This window comes from Macrobrachium nipponense, chromosome 17 (genome assembly GCF_015104395.2).
Source record: "Macrobrachium nipponense isolate FS-2020 chromosome 17, ASM1510439v2, whole genome shotgun sequence".
Taxonomy (NCBI): Eukaryota; Metazoa; Arthropoda; class Malacostraca; order Decapoda; family Palaemonidae; genus Macrobrachium; species Macrobrachium nipponense.
The window spans coordinates 56,018,721-56,041,332 of NC_087210.1; the positions used below are offsets into that span (position 1 = coordinate 56,018,721).

The following is a 22,612-nucleotide window of genomic DNA, read 5'->3' on the forward strand; positions in this document are numbered from 1 at the left end:
TTTCCGTATTCCCAATGAATTTCATAATATTCCATTTTCAGTTTTTCAATTGCGGAAACTTTTCTCTCGTTTTCCGTGTATACGAGGCTACGACCTCGTTTCATGTCGGAAAATAGCAAATCTTGAGTTACCAGACTGCATAGAAAGACTGTCGGAATTAACATCTCTTAAAGTGATCTCGAATTTTAGATGTCTCATGTTAACAATGACTTGTTTTTGTTAGAAGTCTGCATAGTTACCAAGATATAGCGGGTATGGTAAAAGTAAGAACTACCACCCAATCAGGGACAAGAGCGTTCGTCTTGACTGGCGTCTCGTGAAAAGCGACGTCTTCAAAGTTCAAACCAAAGTTCAGTTTGGAACTCCTTCAGTGACAGTGTGGATGGTAGCAGGTAACTGCTATAAGCGTAACAGGCCTGCGTGAAAGGGTTGTACGCCCAATGAAGGATGGAAAGGGTTTTTGGGAAGCCTATTATGGAAACTAGTAAGTGCCAATAAATGTCATCGTGTATTGTTCTCAAAACTCTCACATTGCATTAAATGCCTTTAGAAAGGTCGATGAAAATAGCCGTAGGCTAGTTAGCCGGCTTACCTCAGAGCCTCTGCAAATATGTAAGCTAGTCGGTGAATTAAATGTTGTTATTTTTAGACCTACCTAATCTGATTTACAATCACAGTTTATTCCACATTATTGTAGCACCGACCATTTTCCCCCCAGTAGTTTGCAAGTAGCTGGTTAAGGAAATTGGTGTACATACTTTGTTCGGGTCTTTTTTTTTTTTTTTTTTTTTTTTGTTTTTTTTTTTTTTTTTTTTGCATGTGTGTGTTTTTGGCTTAATTACAAGAACATTTGATCATTGCACTAGGCAATTGTTGAAAAAAAAAAACCTTTTAGCCAAATGTGATTTTGTGATTGTGATGAATATGAATGTGTAAATAGTAGCATTCCTAAGACCTTAGTGAGGGTGCTCGGTGTTTTATCCGCATCGCATCTGTTCCTCTGGTTGACCAATTGCTGATTGGGAGGGCGTGCTCCTTGTTCTTCTACAGTAATTTTATTATTTTGTCAAAGTTTATTATCACTTAATCAGGAGATTATTCTGCCTCGTTTTATTTGTTAGCAGGATAAACTAAAAAAGGCTGCGAAAGGATTTTTACGAAACTGTCATCAAAGGTAGGCTTCGTAACTAGCAACAAACGATTAGATTTTTAGAAATCTTGTTCTAAACGCAGGTATTTTTTTAATGTTATCAGGCTTACCCAAGAAGTCATGTATGGATTTTTATCTACATTAAATGAGAGTCCCATGACACGTGACTAGGTCATGGCGGTTAGTTTGGACTTGAATGTAGTTATTTTTCTGCTAGTAATTAGGATTATGCAAAAATCTATGGTAGATCTATATTACTATTCCGCGGCGGCCTAGACTATGGCAATTGCGGTTTTTCTATGCACTTTTAGCTCCTGAACAAGAATTTTAAGTAATATTTATTCGGACGACTGTACTTAATCCCCAGGGGCTCGTACTAAACACGGCGAAATACATTTGACGCCCCAATTCCTGGTGGCTTTCGTATTCGCGGGGACGAACGATGCGGAATGCTTATATAGAAAGTAGAACTTTGGAAAAAAATAGAGATTCTTAAAAAAAAAGAAAAAAAAATTTTAAGTTTTACCAAATGTGTGCCACAAGTGATTAGATTTTGAGAAAGACAGACCAAGATGCAGGAATTTGTGATGGATTTTACACCATGGGGATAATTTTTTTTTTTGGGGGGGAGGGGGGCCGGGTGAATGGGAATAGCCTTGGCAAAAGATTGCAGTCTTTAAAGGCGCAGTAAATAGTCTGGTAGTTTTAAATTCACAGAAGAGCTCATCAAGACTATTGGTGTTAGATGCTTATTCATATGAATGTTCTCCGATATGTATTCCTTTGGTTTAGATTAGATATCTTCAAGTTTTCAAACTATTTTAATTCTTGGGTATGCTTTTAGAGTTTGGTGCCCTATACTCAATTATTCGTTTTGATGTATAAGAAAGTCGGACAGACTTTTCTGTGACATGCACAGAGCAATATGTTAAAGCTATTAGATTCTGTGCTCTCTTCGCATATTTGAGTACGAATGTAAAATTTTTGAAAAGTTTTGGTGATATTTTGGCGAATTTTACTTTGATTTACGTCTGTAATGCTTGTTAACAGATTACGCGCTGCTTCCCCCGTCCAAATAACAAGGGGGACTACACTGGGGAAGATAACACATCAAACAAAATGATTTAGCTTTACTACCACAACTCGATATTGGAGTTTACATGTTCTGTTCGTAAGTCTCCGTATTATGCTAAATACGAAAAGCACATTAAAAGCTGTTGCAAAATTAGTGTTACCGAGATATTTAGCTACCAGCTTCTGTATGTTAAAACATTAATTTTCATGGGCTGGTTCAAGTACAGCGCTCATGCCCATTAAACTAGGATTCTTCCCAATCTAACTTAGACAGGGGAAAGGTTATACTTGACAAGTAGAGTAAAGTCTTTAACCTCCTCACAGTCACAGTTTGGCACACACAACCTGACTATCGCAACATAGATCGAGTGAAATACATTGATGCATCATAACCATCTTGCCCAAGAACAGCATCTCCTGCCTGAATGCCACCCTGCCAATCTTAGCTGACCAAAGTGGTCATTTACTACAAGGTGGGATACGTGGCTGTATTTTAACCGTCTCTCCCAATCGAAACAAGCCTAGGACGTCACATCATACTCGAATGGGGGCTTTTGCTACACCAACTGAGGGACTGTCCAGACGAGCGGGCGTGATCGCCGGGCAGCGCGGTCAGTGGCAAATAAGTTGACGAATGGGCGCGGGCGGACTTGCCCGGGCGCGGTCAGTCCGACGACGATGCCAGTAGTACACTGTCGAGTGTCGTACGATTCGAAAAACATGGTGGCTAGTATTGCTCGGAAAAGAAACTATTGTGCTGCATATTGATTGCGTATTTATAAAAAAAAAAAAAATAAAAAAAAGACGAGAGAGTGGTGCAAAGGTTGGCTAAATAGGAGAGATGTTTACGGGAGCCATACAACATTAGTACGGAACTACAATATGCCTGTGAACATGATTATAGAAACTACTATATGACAATGAGTGTAAGTACATTCATCAGGGCCACAGATTCCATACATTCCTAGCAAAAGTAGAGCCATACATCTGAAAACAAGATACATACATGCGGCACAGCAAAACAGCAGGTTCGATTGGAAGCAACGCTGACATTCTTAGCAACGGAAAGAGATAGAGAGAGAGAGAGGGGGGGGCGGGATTCGAATAGATATAAAGCAACAATAACTAAAAGAGAGAGAGAGAGAGAGAGAGAGAGAAGAGGAGAGGACTGGAACTGCGAACATAAATTAAGTATAACAGCTACTAAAACGGTCTACAAGAGAGAGAGAGAGAGAGAGAGAGAGAGAGAGAGAGAGAGAGAGAGAGAGAGAGAGAGGGACTGGTATTCGAATAGAAATAAAATAGGTTTAGTATGAAGCAAAATTGCCAAATGAACAGCTATTTTTTATTACTTCATAATGACAGTAAACATTTGGACAAATGGCCTTGAAGAAAAGCTGGATTAAGTAGGAAGTTAAGCTTTTCTTTCTTGCCTTGGTAGAAATTGTGTCTAGGAAGAAGTCCTGTCAAAAATTTTTGTCATTCGTCGCAATTTTGATTGGAAGATAAAAATAGTTAAAAGATATTTGGTCTCGGTAAAGAGAGCCACGACTGCATATGCATATACTAGAGTATGTATTTATATTATATATATGTATGTATGTATATATCTATGCAAATAATGTATATGTATAAATAAAGGCAAAAGCTACGGATGAAAGTGAAACAACAGGGTAATCCGTTGCTTCACTTCCCCTCGTGGCTTTTGCCTTTATTCATACTACATTCATCACGTTTCAATTTTTTTTTATTCAATTATGCATGTACGTATATATATATATATATATATATATATATATATATATATATATATATATATATATATATATATATATATATATATATATATATATATATATATATATATATATATATATATATATATATACACGTATGTGTATGTATATGTATATATATATGTGTGCATGTGTGTGTATAATTTTGTATTTATATATTCAAACTGATAAGGCATTTGCATACATTAATTTGTTTATTTATGTAAGATCCAGTTACCTAACCCATAGGCTTTTCTTTATTTGCGTGTATACTAAATGCCAAGTCATGCTCAAGTTACAAAGATTTATGATGAAAAAAAAAGAACTTTTAATTTTTATTTTATGAGGCCTCTATGATAAACAAATTCTGGAAGCGTCGTACCTCCAGTGCTTGCTCTGATCACCGGGAGCCGACTAGTGATTTCGCTCAACACGGACACGACCATTTCGCTGGTTTGCTCGGCATATGAGCCTGATGACATGCTTGCCCGCCTTTCAGACCCGCTCGTCTGGACATGCCTTTAGAGGGCCATAGATCAGCTACAATGTTAGATTACATAATGTGCGTATTGTCGCCGACTTGATCGATATTCCCGCAGGAAATGTAAATCCCTGCTCCTTGCTCCCAAGGCCCCTACAGCAACCCTAATAGTCCAGATAGGGTTTTGGTGAGCCCATGTGCAATGTGAGAGGACCTTTTTTTTAAGGTAGCATTGCGTTTATAACATATTTCTGAAGAATTTTAGGGCCCATGCTGATAGTTCATCAAATACATTATTATACGATATCCCAATTCTCATGGGCTTTAATGTTTGAACGTGTTCTTTACTTCCGGTTAAATTGTGGGCGTACATTGATATGCCAACTTGCGACGGCTGCCGCTCGCCTGTAATCAGATGCTGACTGTAAAGACTCCTTAACCACTGCTCGACCATTCACAATAGGAGACTTTGGGTCAGCAAGCAATGCAACCAGATTGTAAACATCTTTAGGTGTTTTATCTTCCCATATTTCGCCAATGTCGAATGGCCACGATATTCCAGGCTCATGATAAAAGGCTGCAGGTAATCGATGAGCTACATTATGTATCAAATTGGTAGTCTGCATGCCCCAATTATTGAGGGCACTTTCTACATATGCACCACCATGCTTTGGAAAATATACTATTGGAGGCTCTTTTTTTTTGGTACCTGGAATGAAACCCTATATCCACACCAAAGGGTTTTTGAAGTTTATTGCGAAGGGAGCGTGGTGCCTGACTATTATCACATGTACCTCTAATTTCTTCATTTGTAAGCAGCACATCTCTCTGTATTTGTTCATATTCATGTTCTTCACATTTTTGGGCCGTGAAATACCAGGTCTCTTGAGAAGGTCGTTGAAGTGGATTTCTTTTAGAGGTTGCTGTTTTTCCACAAATAATCATCGTGATCTATCTTTGCACATTTACTTGCTGATTTAGGTGGTTCTGCTACAAAAATGGCGGTTCTTCTCTTACGTGAAGAGGGTCCCGGAACTACGTCACTCACATCTTTTATTCTGGATGAGAGACGCAAAGTTGGAATTTTTTCTACTTATTTCTTTTCTGACAAAAAAAAATCATTGAACAAAAAATGTATATTTAAGCTATTTACATGCTATGAGAATATTAGGTCAATTGATAAAAAAGAAATAATTAAGGAAAATTTATCATTACGTAATTTTCTTTATAGCACCCAGAAGACAGGATTACAAGAGAGACTCCCATCCTAAAAAATTTCAAATTATGTTATAAATGTAATCCAACCATAAAAAAGGTCCCCTCACATTGCACACGGACCCATAGATTCTGACTGGACTATAAGGTGTAAAATATACTGGCAGTCTGGTTCCCAATTTTAGACCTAATGGAGTTTACAATGAGCTGACTAAACTTCCAACTGATTGATAGTGATATTTATCCCAATCGGTAAAAAAAAATCTCAAAGTATACCATTTCACTTCTCTAATTACTTGTTAACTACGTAGCCGAGTTAATGACAATTTTCAGAACCTGCACATCTCCAAATATGATGTTTTTTTTAAATCAAAATATTGTTTTTGACACCTCGGAACATTACTGAATCCACTATTTTTGAAAATTTTAACACACACACACACACACACGCCCGCACACACACACACACACACACACACCATGTACAAATTACCTAAGACACGCCATTAAACTTTGCCTACTTTTAAAAATCCTTAAAATATCACAAGTTATATAGAGATGCCAGTCCACGAGACTGTCTCATGAATATGAAGCTAAAAAATTAACAGGATATCATTGGTTGAGACATGAAAAGGTTTGAAAACCCGTTCCTCACTGACTGATGGTAACTTTCGTAAATATGAACAAGATGAATAGGCTGAATAGCGTGGGAAAAATCTCTTAAATAAGATTAGTAGAATATGTGAACAAAGTCATAATTTCAGTATTCTGATAATTACTTTGGTGACTGACTATACACGTGAGCATATTGGCCATGAAGAAAAACTACTAAGAATACTAAAATGTCCATTAAATCATATGACCCGTATTTACGCTGCAGATATTTGGATGTTGTCTATGTTGATTCATTTTTTGGGGAAAGGTTTTGTCTGCGGAATTATATTTATGTAGGTTTTGGTGATAGGCTTTGTCCACTGAGCTATATTATGTAGTTTCCGGAGGATAGGTTATGTCCATTGAACTATATTTTTGTAGTTTTTGGGGATAGGATTTGTCCACTGAACTATATTATGTAGTTTTTGATGGTAGGTTTTGTCTACTGAACTATATTTTTGTAGTTTTTTGGGATAGATTTTGCTCACTGAACTATATTTTTGTAGTTTCTGGGGATATATTTTGTTAACTAAACTATATTTTTGTAGTTTCTGGTTTTGTCCACTGAACTATATTATGTAGTCTTTGTTGATATGTTTTTTCACTGAACTGGACTGTAGTTTCTGAGGATAGGTTTTATCCATTGAACTATATTATTGTAATTTTTGGGGATAGGCTTTGTCCACTGAACCATGTTTTAGTCCTCCCAGCTCATGCAGTTCACTGTAGGCACTACTTAAGGTTCTTTGCTGTGTTCCTTTGACCCTTAGCTCCAACCTCTTTCATTCCTTTCACTGTACCTTCCCTAGCAGAAGTCTTGGCTGCAAACTGTCTCGGTACCACTCAAGAATGTTAACAGACACTCGTCCTAGTACCACTGGCTACAGCCAAAAGGGTCAGTGAACTACAGGCGATAGATAAAAGAACAGGGCTTTCCCAAGGAGACGCTGCCTGTTCCCTTTCTTAGGATTTATCGCCAAGAATAAGGACGTGAAAAAACCTTGGCCCCATTCATTTACTCTTAATAATATGATGGACATCATAGGACCAGAGGAGGAAGAGTGAATTTTATGTCCAGTAAGAGTTCTACGCTACTATTTGCAGGGAACGGAAAAGAATAGAGGACCTGCAAATAACCTTTGGTGTATTGGGAAATCTCCATCCCACCTCATGTCAAAGAGCGTCATTTCCTTCTTAGTTGTCTTATAGACGAGGCACACACTTGGCTCCAGGAAGATATTTTACCTTCCATTAATGGTTAGTCACATGAAGTTGAAGCAGTCGCCACTTCTCTCGCCTTTAAACGGGAACAGGCTTATTCGGACCTTGGCTGATTCGGACCATGTACTGGCTCATTCGGACCTTTATCCAGGCTTATTCGGACCTTCATATGATTGGCCGATTTTTCTATGCAGTTTTACCTCCTGAACAAGAATTGAATTTTAAGTAATATTTATTCGGACGACTGTAATTAACCCTCAGGGGCTCGTACTAAACACGGCAAAATACATTTGACGCTCCAATTCCTGGTGGCTTTCGTATTCGCGGGGATGAACGATGCGGAATGCTTATATAGAAATACCCATTGCTATAATATAGAATAATTAGTATGGGTCCGAATCAGCCAAGATTAAGGTCCGAATCAGCCAAGGTCCGAATAAGCCTGCATCCCTTTAAACGTATGTCTTTAGAAACATTATGCAGTCTACATTCAGGAAATGTAGGTCTGTGTTTGCAGTGTATCATTTAAAGGAAATCGAAACAGTTTTAAGAGAATTGTTCCAAGGGTCCTTTGTCGGTGGCTGGCATTGTTTTGGGAGAGGAAGCATAGGGGGCAAATTGTCCCTCTAGTATCCTCTATCCTTGGTTAAGGTGTTGAGTTTTAGGGAAACAGCGGGGTATACTAGTTACCTGGAGTACCCTCCAGTTCATAATGGTTGGGTAGTACGTATTTGGTTTGTTCATAGTGTAGGTGATGATGTTGGTTTGATCTGGTCTACAACCAGGGCAAGGGCACAGAGTTTTTAACCCACAAGTAGGGGCAATTATTGGCCATAACTGCCTTGCTGGGTAGATCTAAGGTACCTATCCGCGGCGGCCCATACTATGGCAGTTGCGGTTTTTCTATGCAGTTTTACCTACTGAACAAGAATTATAAGTAATATTTATTCGGATGACTGTAATTAACCCCCAGGGGCCAGTACTAAACATGGCGAAATACATTGGACGCCCCAATCCCCAGTGGATGTCTTATACACGGTTACGTTTCTTGCAGGGTAATTCTCAAGAAGAGTTCCACATGAACTGCAAGGAACGTAACCACGGATACGACATCCACTAGGGATTGAGATGTCCGATGTATTTCACCTTGTTTAGTACTGGCCCTTGGGGGTTAATTTCAGTCGTCCGAATAAATATTACTTTAAATTCTTGTTCAGTAAGTAAAATAACATAGGAAAACGTCAATTGCCATAGTCTAGGCCACCGCGGATTGTTTCTGTAGAAATACCGATACAGAGAGCCCCTGGGAACAGGCTTATTCGGACCTTGGTTGATTCGGACCAGGCTGATTCGGACCATGTACTGGCTCATTCGGACCTTTATCCAGGCTTATTCGGACCTTCATATGATTTGCCGATTTTTCTATGCAGTTTTACCCCTGAACAAGAATTTTAAGTAATATTTATTCGGACGACTGTAATTAACTCCCAGGGGCTCGTACTAAACATGACGAAATGCATTTGATGCCCCAATTCCTGGTGGCTTTCGTATTCGCAGGGACGAACGATACGGAATGCTTATATAGAAATACCTCTGTATCTACCATCAAAGGATAAAGTGTCGTGTTGGGTCTGTTTTTAAACGGGTATTAATTTGGCCTCGAACCAAGATTTGGGTGATCTTATTAAGTCTTGCAAGACCTCCAAACTGGTAAGAGACATCTCAGTATCTTGGAACTTAGACGTATTCCTTAAGTGGTTGATGAGCCCAGCCTTAGAGCCTCTCCATTCCGAATGCAGGCTTATTCGGACCTTGGCTGATTCGGACCGTGGCTGATTCGGACCAGATTCGGACCTTATTCTTGGTTGATTCGGACCATTTGCTAGGCTGATTCGGACCCATACTAATAATTTTATATTATAGCAATGAGTATTTCTATATAAGCATTCCGTATCGTTCGTCCCCACGAATACGAAAGCCACCAGGAATTGGGGCGTCAAATGTATTTCGCCGTGTTTAGTAGGAGCCCCTGGGGGTTAATTACAGTCGTCCGAATAAATATTACTTAAAATTTTTGTTCAGGAGGTAAAACTGCATAGAATAATCGGCCAATCATATGAAGGTCCGAATAAGCCTGGATAAAGGTCCGAATGAGCCAGTACATGGTCCGAATCAGCCTGGTCCGAATCAGCCAAGGTCCGAATAAGCCTGTTCCCTCCATTCCACGTCTCTCAAGAATCTTACGAAGAAAACTCTCTTTCTCATAGCCATGGGCTCCACCAAATGAGTATGTGATAATCAAACCATTGACAAGCATATCAGTTTTGCTCAAGGAGATGCTGTTTGTAACTTCATGCTAGGTTTCCAGGCAAAGAATGAGTCCCCTTCCAACCCTGGCCACACTCATTCTCCATCAGAAACCTTGTGGATATTGTAGGTCCAGATGTGGAAGAAAGGGTCCTTTGCCCAGTTAGGGCATTAAGGTATTATATTGACAGAACTAAGGGGATCAGAGGCCCTCCATCAGGAATCCCTCACAACTTGTGTCTAAAAATATGCTATCATTTTTTTCTAAGAAGCCTTATTGTGGAGGTGCATTCTCAAATCCAAGAAGATACATTGCCAATATTCAAGGTAAGAGCCCATGACATTAGGGCTGTCACCACTTCATATGCCTTTAGGCATACATATGTAAATTTCAGCAATCATCCAGTCGACCTACTGGAAGTGCATATGTTTTAGCTATGCATTATTTAAAGGATATAGGGTAGGAACGACTTTTGAAAACTGCAGTACCTTAGGGCTGTTATCGATGGCTGGTATGGTATTGGGGGAAGAAACATGGGAAGCATTCCTTTATATACATAACTTCTTAGCCTTGATTTTAAGACAGAGCTTTTTGGGGAGCCTAAGGGTACTTGTACCTGGATTCCCTACAGTTTTTTGGTTGTGGTTTAATGATGGTTATTATTTTTGTTCATTGTAGGTGATGATATTACTATATGGTCTTATGGTATTTTGGTACTGCACCAAAGGCAAGGGCAGCTTTTTTATCTTTTACTTTGTAGGTATTCGGAAGACTCCCTTACTCCAAAGCTCTCACTTAAAAGTAGGCACTTCTCACAGCTATTCTGGCAAGTCACTACAGGTCAAAATGAGCTCTGACCATAGGCAGTAATCACCCACTGATCTCTCTTGCCAGGTAAGGAAACAAGCATTTTTTTTAATGTTTACAGAGTTTGTTTCAAATTAATCTTCACTTACGACTGTTTTTGGAACAGAATATGTCCATATATCCCACCGACTATCAATGTGGGATTCAGTTGTGTAGGGTGAGGTGGGCGAATACCTACCTACGAGTAGAAAAAGTTGCCTAAAAATCCATTTTGTACCCGAGAGAGTGCACACTGTGCCCAAAATAAACTGCACAACATGGCCCACCTATGATATGCTCATATATCCTTAACTCGGAGAATAAGTATCATATTTTGCACGTTGGAAATTTTCGGGAAATGGTCGGCGCTCTGAAAACTTGGGGAAACACCGACCAGGGGCTGGGGAACCCTCCAAAAACCAAATTTCCTGTTTTTAGCATAATGACACTGATAATCAATCTTCCAAGAAGGCAGTAGGCTAAATCAGAAAGACTTAATGAAATTGGACATATGAATAGATAGAGTTGAACCCATCCAATAAAAATTTCCTGTTTTTAACATAATGACACTGATATTGGATCACAATTCATTAAGTATCACCTTCAACTTTACACGGAAAAACGCTGTTCCACTTTTTGTTATGTGTGTATTTCAAAAATATTCAACATTTAAAAATGTTCAAAACTTCAAAAATATTTCGAAATATTCATAATTTCACTCATCTGTGGTGGGGGTTGATGTTTCCCAGCATGTTTACGGTCGGTAGTCCACTGCACCATGTTTTTTTTTCTTTTTTCTTGACAATGCCATGGTAGCCACTTCGAAAGGACACACTTCATTTCACTTAATAACATGTCAATATGGCTAAATATCATAATGAAACTTGACTAGAAACAATCACACCATTTTCACGGATGTGAGACGAGAAGTGTGAAAAATTACAACAGACATCCAAAAAATCTGTTTTCTTACCTGATAAACACAGATTTCGTAATGGCAAAAACCTGTTGCTTTCATGTTGTTCACTAAGATGGTTGCTGTGTTGGTGGTGTGTTTGTGCGCAAAATTTGAAATGTTTTTCATACCAGAGCATTCAGTCCGTGTTCCCCCTTAGTCGGTATTCACCCACCTCACCCTTATTACTTGGTAAGTTACTCATATATGAAAATGGTACTTTCATGATGAAGTAAAGTTTCATATATGCTTACCAAGTAATTATAGATTGGAGCCCTCCCTTCTCCCTGCTAATGGACATTTAAGTACAAAAGAAGTGAGCTCCTCTGTTTTGCCGTTCCTACGTATTGTTCTCAATAGTGGGCGGGCTAGTCACCTACACAAAAAATTGAATCGCTACTGCGAACTAAAATTTTTTGTGTGACTTGGTAAAGTATATATATATGTATATATATAGTAGAATATTATATATATTATATTATAGAATAAAAATATATTATAATATAGATATATATATGTGTGTGTGTGTGTGTGTGTGTGTGTGTGTGTGTGTGTGTGTGTGTGTAAGGAAACTTAATTTTATCATGAAAATACCATTTATATGAAGTTAAAAATAGGATTGAATTGATTATATAAACTTGTGCAAATATGAAAAAATGCAAAAATAAAAGCAGTTACATATCTAAATATTCAGTAATAAAATTATTGCAGTTCCTAATGGTAACAATAAAACAACTTCAGGATTAGCACTCGTTGGGCTTCCCTTTGTAGGTTGTCTTGATCCATATGATGGAATACGTATACATTTCTGTTGTAATACTGAATTTGGTTAAAATCACACAAATAAGACTATACGTACTCGAATGGCTTCAGTCTCGGCAAAAGAGACATTACTATATTGAAGAAACATTTGCCATTACAGTGGAAATTAGGAACCCACTGAGAGCAAGCTGTTTACTCTGCCTTACATGTCTATTAGTTCAAAAACTAAGGTTAAATTCAATTGCTTAACAAGAGAATTAATACAGAAAGGTTAAATTCAATTACTCTACAAGAGAATTAATACAGAATTTATTATATCTTTTATACAATCTAAAATCACATACAAATAATGTAATACATTTAACAAAAATCATAGTTCATACAGTTACGAAAATATCTTCTTCATAAAAATCACAGGCGTATTACAACTTAAGCATGAATGACAATGAAATGCTTAAATCATTCTGTGAAACTGATTCTTGCTTGCAAAAAAAAAAAAAAAAAAAAAAAAAAAAAAAAAAAAAGATCTGATCGGTACAGTACGGTACTTGATATTACATATTTAGTGAAGCTCTAAGGTAGTTCACCCTTGATAAATTTTACTTTTAAGATGTCTTTATTTCAGAATACTTTGTAAAATTATATAAGTCATTCTTAAAAAAGCTACCTAGGACCAATAAAACAATTCAATGAAAAATAAAATAGAATTAAATTTAAAATATAAAACCTAGCAAGACTAATTTGTTTTTGGTCTGGAGGGTTTGATTGTCCTCCAACAGTAAATTGTGATGTTTTATTAGGGTAAATATATGGAGTTAAGAGCTGCAGAATTATAATGGTAAATCATCAGATATTTATAAAACCTCATCCTTCATTGTAATAATACTTTATAATTATATACAGTATTTTTATTCAGGAAATTTTTAAGCAAAATGTAATGATAAAAACTGCATTAAATTTACCATTACAGCTTTTGGGAAACAAGATGATGCAAATTATTAAAACAATTAGTTATATTTTTCTATCTTGAAAAAAAAAATCTGCACTATAATTGCAGGAAGGCACTAGGAAATTCATTAGAGTTGAGTATATCTTAGTTTAACCAGACCACGTGGATAAGAACGAATGGGTTACTTAGCAATGGGACCAACAGCTTATTGTGGGAAGAAAACCACATTAGTATATCAAGAAATGAATTTCTAATCTCCAGAAATAAATTCCTCTGGTTCCGCATTGGCAGCAGCGTGGCATGAACTTGGGCTACCAAGTTGATAGTTGGGTATGCAACCCACACGTCCAATGTGAAACTTAGGTTCATTGGAGTAACAGTGGTTATTCTGATTTTGGATGTTATAAATAAATGTCTTATGTTATTTTTTATTTGCAGGTCAAATTCACCAATTCAGAATGTTGGCTTTTGAGAGGAGCTCCTTTTTCTTAAAGAATAAATCATCAAAGGTTTTCACCCAGTAGTAAAGGTAAGCTATCACTTTGCCAAGATAATTAATTCATTATATCTGAATGCCTTTGATTGGAAAAAAATAAGTTTTTCTTTCAGGAATCTACTTTGGTGGTTGGGGATTTTTCCTTAATTGTTAACAATAGATGAATCTCAGTTTTAAGTATGTAGAAGTATGTATAAGTTTGGTTGAAGCCGTAGTCTAATTAAAAATAATATTATACTTTCACATACCTTGACTGTTTAAAATGTTAAAATTTAGTATACAACATAAGTGCCTGATTGAAGAACACTGTCAATACACTAATAATGGAGTGAGGCCTAACAACTTCAGGAATAGCTTTATATTTGTATGGGTTTTTTGGTTTATGAAAAATAAATATCCATGCAGTATTATACTGTAGCTTTCCCTTAGCTTAAAATATAAACTGTTATCCACATTGTAATCTTTCACCTTGTGAGGGGCTTGCATAAGTTTCACTCCATAACAGGAAAAGTAAACGAATATTACTGAATAGTTTAAGCCTCCACAGATTCCTATTGACTACCTTATAAACAGTTTTTCAAAACTAATTAAAAAACTTTTATAGTAATTGACCCAGTACTATATATAAACATGTAAGACATAATACCTTACATGTAATAATACATACATTAAATATGTAACACATTTGAAGTAAGAGCGTTCCTACTTCCAATAATTTCTCCACAGTTTTCAGCTTTTATTTTTTTTTATAAAATAAAGAACAATTATACATTGTATGGTGAATATATTTAAAAAGTTCCTGACATATTTTAAACGGGTATAACGCATAAACTGAAAACAGTAAACGGTAATTTCATCTATCTAGTACACTGTAAATTCAGATTTTTAATTAGTTTTAACATTTGACAGTAAATTTGTCATAATTCCTTTAGGCAGTGCTTACCTGTAACATCAGACATGTTTAAAGTAAATAGGTAAAAATTCTCTAACGCACAAAAAAATATATTCCATTTTCTGCTTGAGTTTTGTCATTGAAGGCATTTGCACTCTTTTTGCTCTCTTGTTATGCAAGAAATTTCCCAGTTTTGATATACTGTACCTTTATTATTCCTAAAGTTCTTTAAGAAGCTCTGCATCCATGTAACTGTACTGCAACGTTGTACTGTTGTTCTTTGCCAAATAACTAGTTTGATTGGTTCAGTATATGCAGAAAGCCAGTGAGCATTTGACATTCTCCTCTTTTAAGATGTTTCATAAATTGTACTAATTGATTGCATGAATAATACTTGTTAGCTGGTTGGCATAGAAATCGTAGGGATTAGAATGCATACATCAAGTAGGCCTCTGTCCTAAATATTTGATGACAAACTACATAGTTTCCACATTAACTTTATTTTCACCATGTACATTTTTTTTCAGCTTCTCATCAAATATATTATCATCGAGAAGTCTGGTTTGCCTTCGTATGTTTTACTCTTTTAGAATTTACATATCTATGGCTATACAAGAAACAGCTTGCAGAATTGTACACATTGATATGGAAGGTTGAATACAAAATAGTCAGTACAAATTCATACAATAGGATGCTGAGTAATGCAAGACACTGATTTAACCTAAATCCAGCCAATGATCCAGGTTCATATTTAAATAGACTTGGGAATACAGCACATCCTGGACAATATGGTTTGGTAAAAATACCTAATATAATGATATTAACAATACGTATAGTCTCATGAACATAGTGACTACACTACGTATATCCATAATGCTGAGATATTTTCAAAGTAAAAATTTTTCCCCTTAATTCTTGTCAATAAATTCTTCAATTATTCTCTTATGTTAATTTCGTTATATATTCTTTTATCTTCAAGCTTTCAAAGATGAGACATCTGATCCAGTGCAAATATGTCATGTTTCTGGCTGTACATTCATCTTTTTTGCTCTTAATTAGGATTGTAGTAAGATGACTATTTACTATTTGGGGAAATGACTCAAGTAATGTTATGCCATCTTGCAAGGTTCCCTGTTGGTGTTTGTGTCAACAGAATCCCCCTTTGTAACCTTAAAAGACAAATCCCATATTTTTTCTTAATCATAATCACTTGTTCCCATACTATAACTGTACTTGACTTAAAAATGTCTCACACTGAGAACTATTAGTTTCACTATTTATTGTATGTATTACTATTTCTATTTCACATGTTACACAATACAAAAACTAAACAAGTTAGCATCACTTGGTACAGCTTTAAATTTAATTCCAGAGTAAAGAAAATTTAAAGAGCATATCCAATTCTTGCCAGTTTGATATTTACTTCTAATTTCATCATAATTTAAGATCTAAATAGATGCAAAGCTTCATGTTGAATTTGTACAAGCACCCTTGTCATCTAGTTAAAAAAAAATTAATGCAAGAATTTGAGCACACACTACAACCACAACAGCCAAAAAGTGCAAAGCCAAAAAGTGCAAATGTGCTTACTAAAACTTAAATGTTTTTCACTGCATATCAATCAGATCGTGTATTCCCGATAAATCCATAAGAAAATCATCCTTTTCATAGAAAAAAATGAGTATCAATTTTTCATTTTATTACTTAATGGGCTACATTTTATTACGGCTTTTGTAGACTTACCTCTTAATAGCGATAATTTTGTAGATTTGTCTCATAAAATGAATGAAAAATTTATAGTTTAGTTTATGCTATAAATTAGATAGAACAACTGTTTAATGTGCACGTAATATCTTTTAATAGTGTTGGCTGTATTGTAGGGTTTTTGTTACGAATCCAGTGGCCAGAGCTCCCAAGGGTCTGATAAGCTGAAGAGCTACAGTATAAAATATTTCCAGGGTTATCTATCATGTTTGAAAGGTGCTCATCCTGCAGTATAAAAAGCAGCATCAGTGGTTTCTATTACAGTTCAAAATCTGCTGCAGACTAGGAATTAACTTTACTATTAAGATATTGTTAAGGTTTTTGCCCAAGGTCAGGTGAAAGAGGTAAATGTGGATGAGCTTCTAACCAATGTTAAGCTGTAACTTGCAACAATGCAAACATTTTCCACAGGAAAGTTGGCAGAAAATCTAATCATCAAGTAGGCTTGAATGGTTTAAGGATGCCATTAATTTTTAGGAAAGTTGTTCTTCAACACTTCTAGAGAGTGGAATGATACACCCTTACCTATGAAGGAATTCTAGGCTCCATCAGACTTTGGGGAGAAGAAATGTGTTTAGCAGATAATTTCTTCACTTTTCAAAAAAAATTTTTTTAGCCACCTTTCTCCATTAACTGCTTTCTTTCTTGCTAATTTTGACTACCGAATCATTGACATAAGCACAAGGAGTTAACCTCCAATTATATGTAGACATCCTGAGGAACTGCCATCCCATAATCTCCACCGTTTTTGTGCCACCCTCAAACCTTAACATTCCTCCTCTACTGCTGTTATTGGTGTTGGAAGCTGCTGTTGACAATGACTAATAGCCTCATCAAACTTGGGAAGGGAGGGAAGAAAATGTAAATAACTTCACCTGGTTGGGAACAAATTATAGAAAGTACATTACATTATGAATATGTACTGTGTTTTTATGTTTCATTTGCTTCATGTTTTGTTTGCTATTCTTTGTGAAAGAGAGGGTATATATTCAATTAGTATATTCTGACAAATTGACTACGTATATAGGTCAATGGGTTCGGTTACTTGTTTTGGAATGTTACACTCAAGTTTGTATGTTGAATTCTGTTGGATTAAAATTTTTGGCTTGACAACTGGTAATGGAGGAACAAACAGTTTGTGAACCCAAGACACTCTTGCAAATGAAAAGAATAAAGGTAACTGGGGGAAATGAAAGTTCAAAAAATTTTGAATTTCTCTATTTAGGCATACCATAGTGGTTGTATGGTAATGTGGGTGCTATTTTCTGTAAGACAAGTACGCTAAACCCTGTCTTGTTCCTTATGTTGCAAACACACTGGCATAAATATTAAACCCACTAAATCCCACCTGCAGTCGTTTGGTATGTGACACTGACCTAAATTATATTTTTCCTGTAGTACTAAGCTTCAAATTATTTTTCACCACGATCAGAAATTCACTAGGATGACCTCCAGTCATCACATTGTAAGGCTGCTAGGTGAGACCAAATAATTGTACATACTTTACATGACCTGTACAAAAATCACTTGCGTGATGCCTAGCATGATGTCTGTCAGTCCTCAGCAACCATAGTTTTCACATGTATCCTGTTATGCTCCGATTCATTTCAGCATTATATGATGTTAGTACTTTAGTGCTTACAGTACCTTGCCGAGCCATTTCTTAACAGTTTTGGACATTTGAATATTTTGTGAATCTTCAAGGAAAGTAAAAGATTGGCAGAGTAGCTGGACATTTTGTGGCAAAACAGCTGAGAAAAAGGTTGCCAACAGTATTGCCAAAATGCCCTGACTCACCAAATTTATGGTATCTAGTCATTCTGAAGGATGCTGGCTTTCCAGTGGTCAGAATTTATTGTAGCTGCCAAGGATGCAAGACTCAAAGAAGAGATTGTAAAGCTCCTAATCATCAGGGTTTGGAATAGAAGTAGGGTAGCTAACATGTCCACCCAAATGATAAAAAAAAAGCCTTATAATTTTTAGTACTGTAGCTTTTTCTGGGAAGTCCAAATTACAAAGAGACACTTGCTGCAACTATAGCTGTTAGGAAGATAATATGAAGAGGTGATTTTCTCTTTTTAATATAATGAACAAGATGTTCCTGGAGATCTTTATAAGCAATACGTATGTGATGGCTAAAGCATTAAACAATTCTCAGCCATAGATAAGACAGGCTTTTTGTTATAATTCCGAACATGATTTTCATTTCTCTTAAAGATAAGATTGTACCAGCCAGAGTATAAAGATAAGATTGTACCAGCCAGAGTAGTAGTATGCCAGACAAAATAACTTCCCGAGTTTTTCTCCTTGCACTACAAAGGCTTCTCTAGATTGTGTGGGCCAAATAATCAGCAACTCGCAAGATGGCCAAAGAGTATTAGAACCACCTGAACATAAGAAAGCAATAACTCCATTAGATGAGGGCTGACCTATGTTGAACACCATGTGAAGTATGTTCAAGATGAATCAACAAATTAAAAGGCTTCTTATTTATCAAGAACATACATAAAGGACTTCACAAGAAGCGATGTTGCTATTGACTGAAGGGTTGATTATGATTTAGCAGAGCATGTAGCCAAGTTTGTATATCATTCTTTTTTAAACTTGCTACTATTCACCATCTTCCTTCATCCACTGGAGACAACCTTATGCTTCCTGACTGTCCTCAATCTATGACAATGAAACAGGAAAGATTCCTTGTCCTTGTCCATCCACTGCCCCCACTACACCAGGTGAAAATCCCCCCCCAACAAACCCTAACAGTGGTATCCCCTACAGCTGATAGCTCTTGATGATGATGAGGCTTATTCCACTCTACTGGAGAAGGAAGGTGAGAACTGTGATGACTTCACATTGACTAGATTATGGAGGGTACTGAATATTTTTTATTTTCATAAGTGTTCCATTCTGCTTTTATCTGCAATTGTAAGATTGTGAAATAGAAAGTACCCAATTATATTAAAGACCAGAATATAGATTTCTTGAATGGGTCATATTTTGCTAAGTCTTTGTACTAATCCTCTAAAAGACAGTGTGTCATCTTCGACTCACACAGTCAATGTCTAGAAGATAAATCTTCAGCTTTCTCAAGTTGGAGGATATGAATTCTCTCCACTACCTTTGTGCACTTTTATCTACATTGACGTCAGGTTCAAGTCTTCATCTATCACCTTACACAATTTTATTGAGTTTTCCTACTAGTTTCATTCTGCTATTTCCATATCTACATCTTTTCTGACCAACTGCCTTATCCCCTTCTCATGTCCAAATAACCTTAAACTTTGAGATCTTGTTTTCTAGCCTCTGAAGATCACATCTATGCCAATTCCTCGTATGTAATATCTACAATCTTTCCCACTGTACTCTGGCCGTGACTCGTAAAATTTTTGATGAATTTTTATAATCACTTGCCATTTCCTCTTCAGTACCTGTGTTTCTGCTGCATAGAGTAGTACAGGCTCTACATATAAGTAATTACTCTTGTTATTCTCAAATATCACCAATAATTTTGCTATCTAGGAATTTTGCCCATGCTGTAGCTTACTCTGTTACTGGTCTTCAAACTTCTGCTTGCTTTACCAGTGTGTCACTAAGGTAACAGAAATGCTCCTATTTATAAATGGTGGTGCATTTCACCACAGTTTTTCAGCAACCCTCTCTTCCTCATGTGCTCTCAGATTTTGGGCATTAAAAATCTTACTTTATGTATATACTGTTATATTGAGCACCTTTAGTAACATTTTTAAATTTGGTACACAGTACACTCACTGTTCCAGCAAAAGCCAAGATAGATATTTACTGTTTTACTATTTAATTTTTTGTGCTTACTTTACATTTCTTTATATTACATGTATTTCATTATACAGTATATTGTGGATAATAACCCTTTTCTTTATATGGATTTTCAGATTATTTGAAATAGGCTTTGGTTGCCACTGCCTGTTCTACACTTTTTTGGCATTAAAATAGTAATTGTGATGGATGGAAGGAGGGAACTGTAAATATTAGTATGCATCTCCATTTTCAAGTACTATACTACAGTGTAATTGTAGTCCATCACTAACCTTGATTTGTATTAATTTTTCTTGTACTAAGTATTATATTTATTTGATGTACAAAGCAGGCAAGATACAATTAATATATATATGTGGATAAGATGGTAGAGCATTTGCAAAATTTAATTCTGATCCATTATATAGTCTGAAAGTCCTGAGGTACATAATTACGACTTACTAGCCTGCTTTTATGTGTTAATGTCAGAGATAATTTTGCCAAGTATTTTCTTATTATACATTTGTTAAATTATTTAACAAGTATCTTTCTAATTCACCAGTATTACTTTGTTTTTTGCTACAGGTTTGTGTTTTCTCAAGCTTCACAGAATTACTAAAATTCATTCATAAAAGCCAAAGCTTTGAAGATTGACTTGGAAACCTAAACCTTTTTTAAACAAAATTTAGACATGGATAGCTGACAAGAAAAATTGTAAGTATAACATTTATAATGGTACACTTTGGAATTATAGCATAGTACATATAGTATCTTTAACTAAAACCGAGGATTTTTTGTTCTAACAGATGAGCAAAGTTCAGAACTAAATGTATAAAACTTGTTTGATGCAAATAAGCCAGATACATTATTCAGCATTGCATTCAATTCAGATGTCACAACACTGAGGCAGTATTATTACTGCTATATTTTTACCTTTACAGGATGGGCTATACATACTATATAGTATATATATTAAGCACACCCCCCAGACCAGGCAAACTTTAACCCTCTTGTGCACATGCCAAAAATATACGGGTGTAAGGTACACGACTTTTCCCCCGGGCCGAAAAGAACATGCGCATGGAAAAGTTTTTTTGGTAAAATTCGGTACGTCCGAACTATAACTGATGTACGCTTCTGGTTAGTGTTACAATAACAGCAAATTATTTAATTATTTCCTACGGCAATCAGAACATCTTTATGAGGCTTAGAAATAATAAAAACAATGTGATGAATGTGAAATTTTTAGGAAAAATTGTAGATATTTTTTTGAAATAATCAAGAAAAATATAACAATTAGGTTTGGGGAGTTATTGTTTTGTATCTAAATTGTGTAGAAATGATTAATCTTTAACGTGAAAGCAATAATTTTGCTATAAATGTGTTTGCTGATGAGCTGTAATTGATTAAAAAATGCTAATTTTTTTTATGGAGTGCAATTTTCAGATTTTCCAACCTACTTCTGTTGCCGTTTTGTATCGTAGCTAAGTAAGCTAGCGGCATCAAGTTTGCATTTCCTTTGAAATTCATCATCTGTCGACCCAATGGCGTCAACTAAGTTTTCTATATTGACACGTTTTTTAAGTTAATTTTTCCTGAAAATATCTTGCATGTGATGCGCTGTGCACTTGCGGAAAAAAATTTATTGACTCTCTATGCGTCATCAAATCACGAGAGGGTTAAGGTTGGCCAATTTAAGAAAAACATCAATGGATAGAAGGTATGTAAATGCATATGATGTAAGAAAAATTCCTAAAACATTTTCTGTACCTTCCACAGGAAATTGAAAGTGGATATTTACAACTATGTGTGGGGTCCTCTTTTTCAATAGTATAAAAAATGCTAATTTATTTTATATTTCATTTTGTAAAATTATAATTACACTTCCCACAATTAATAACAGATAAGGACTAAAATCTGTAAAAAATTTTGAATGCTTTATTTATTGTAAAATATATTTAAAAGATTTACCAAGATGGGAAGATGCAGTGCCTTTTTGTGGGGTATAAATGTATTTTCTAATTTTCTTTAAACTTTTTTTTGGGGGGAAAATTACAATTATCGCTGATATAATATAAACAATAAGAACAAAAACCAACAACAATCCCTGGGAATATTTGAGCAAATAAATAAAAAGATGTCATGGGAGAGAAAGGGGCAATACATTTCCCCATCCGGTCTCAAGGAACACAGTTCCCCATCTGTCCTGTTCTGAGTACTACAACTGCCTTAAGATATTTATTGCCCTTTGACATGAACATTTTCCCACTAAATTCATCCAAACTGGGTTGCGTGTAAT

The 22,612-nt window shown here is 35.9% G+C and overlaps 1 long non-coding RNA gene across 1 annotated transcript; it reads left to right on the plus strand.

Annotated features, from left to right (window-relative positions):
* The first annotated feature begins 270 nt into the window (after positions 1-270).
* On the plus strand, positions 271-21,291 carry LOC135196249 (uncharacterized). Its single transcript, XR_010310350.1, has 3 exons — positions 271-484; positions 13,829-13,919; positions 20,899-21,291. It is a non-coding gene; the product is annotated as an uncharacterized LOC135196249 (long non-coding RNA).
* The last annotated feature ends 1,321 nt before the right edge of the window (positions 21,292-22,612 follow it).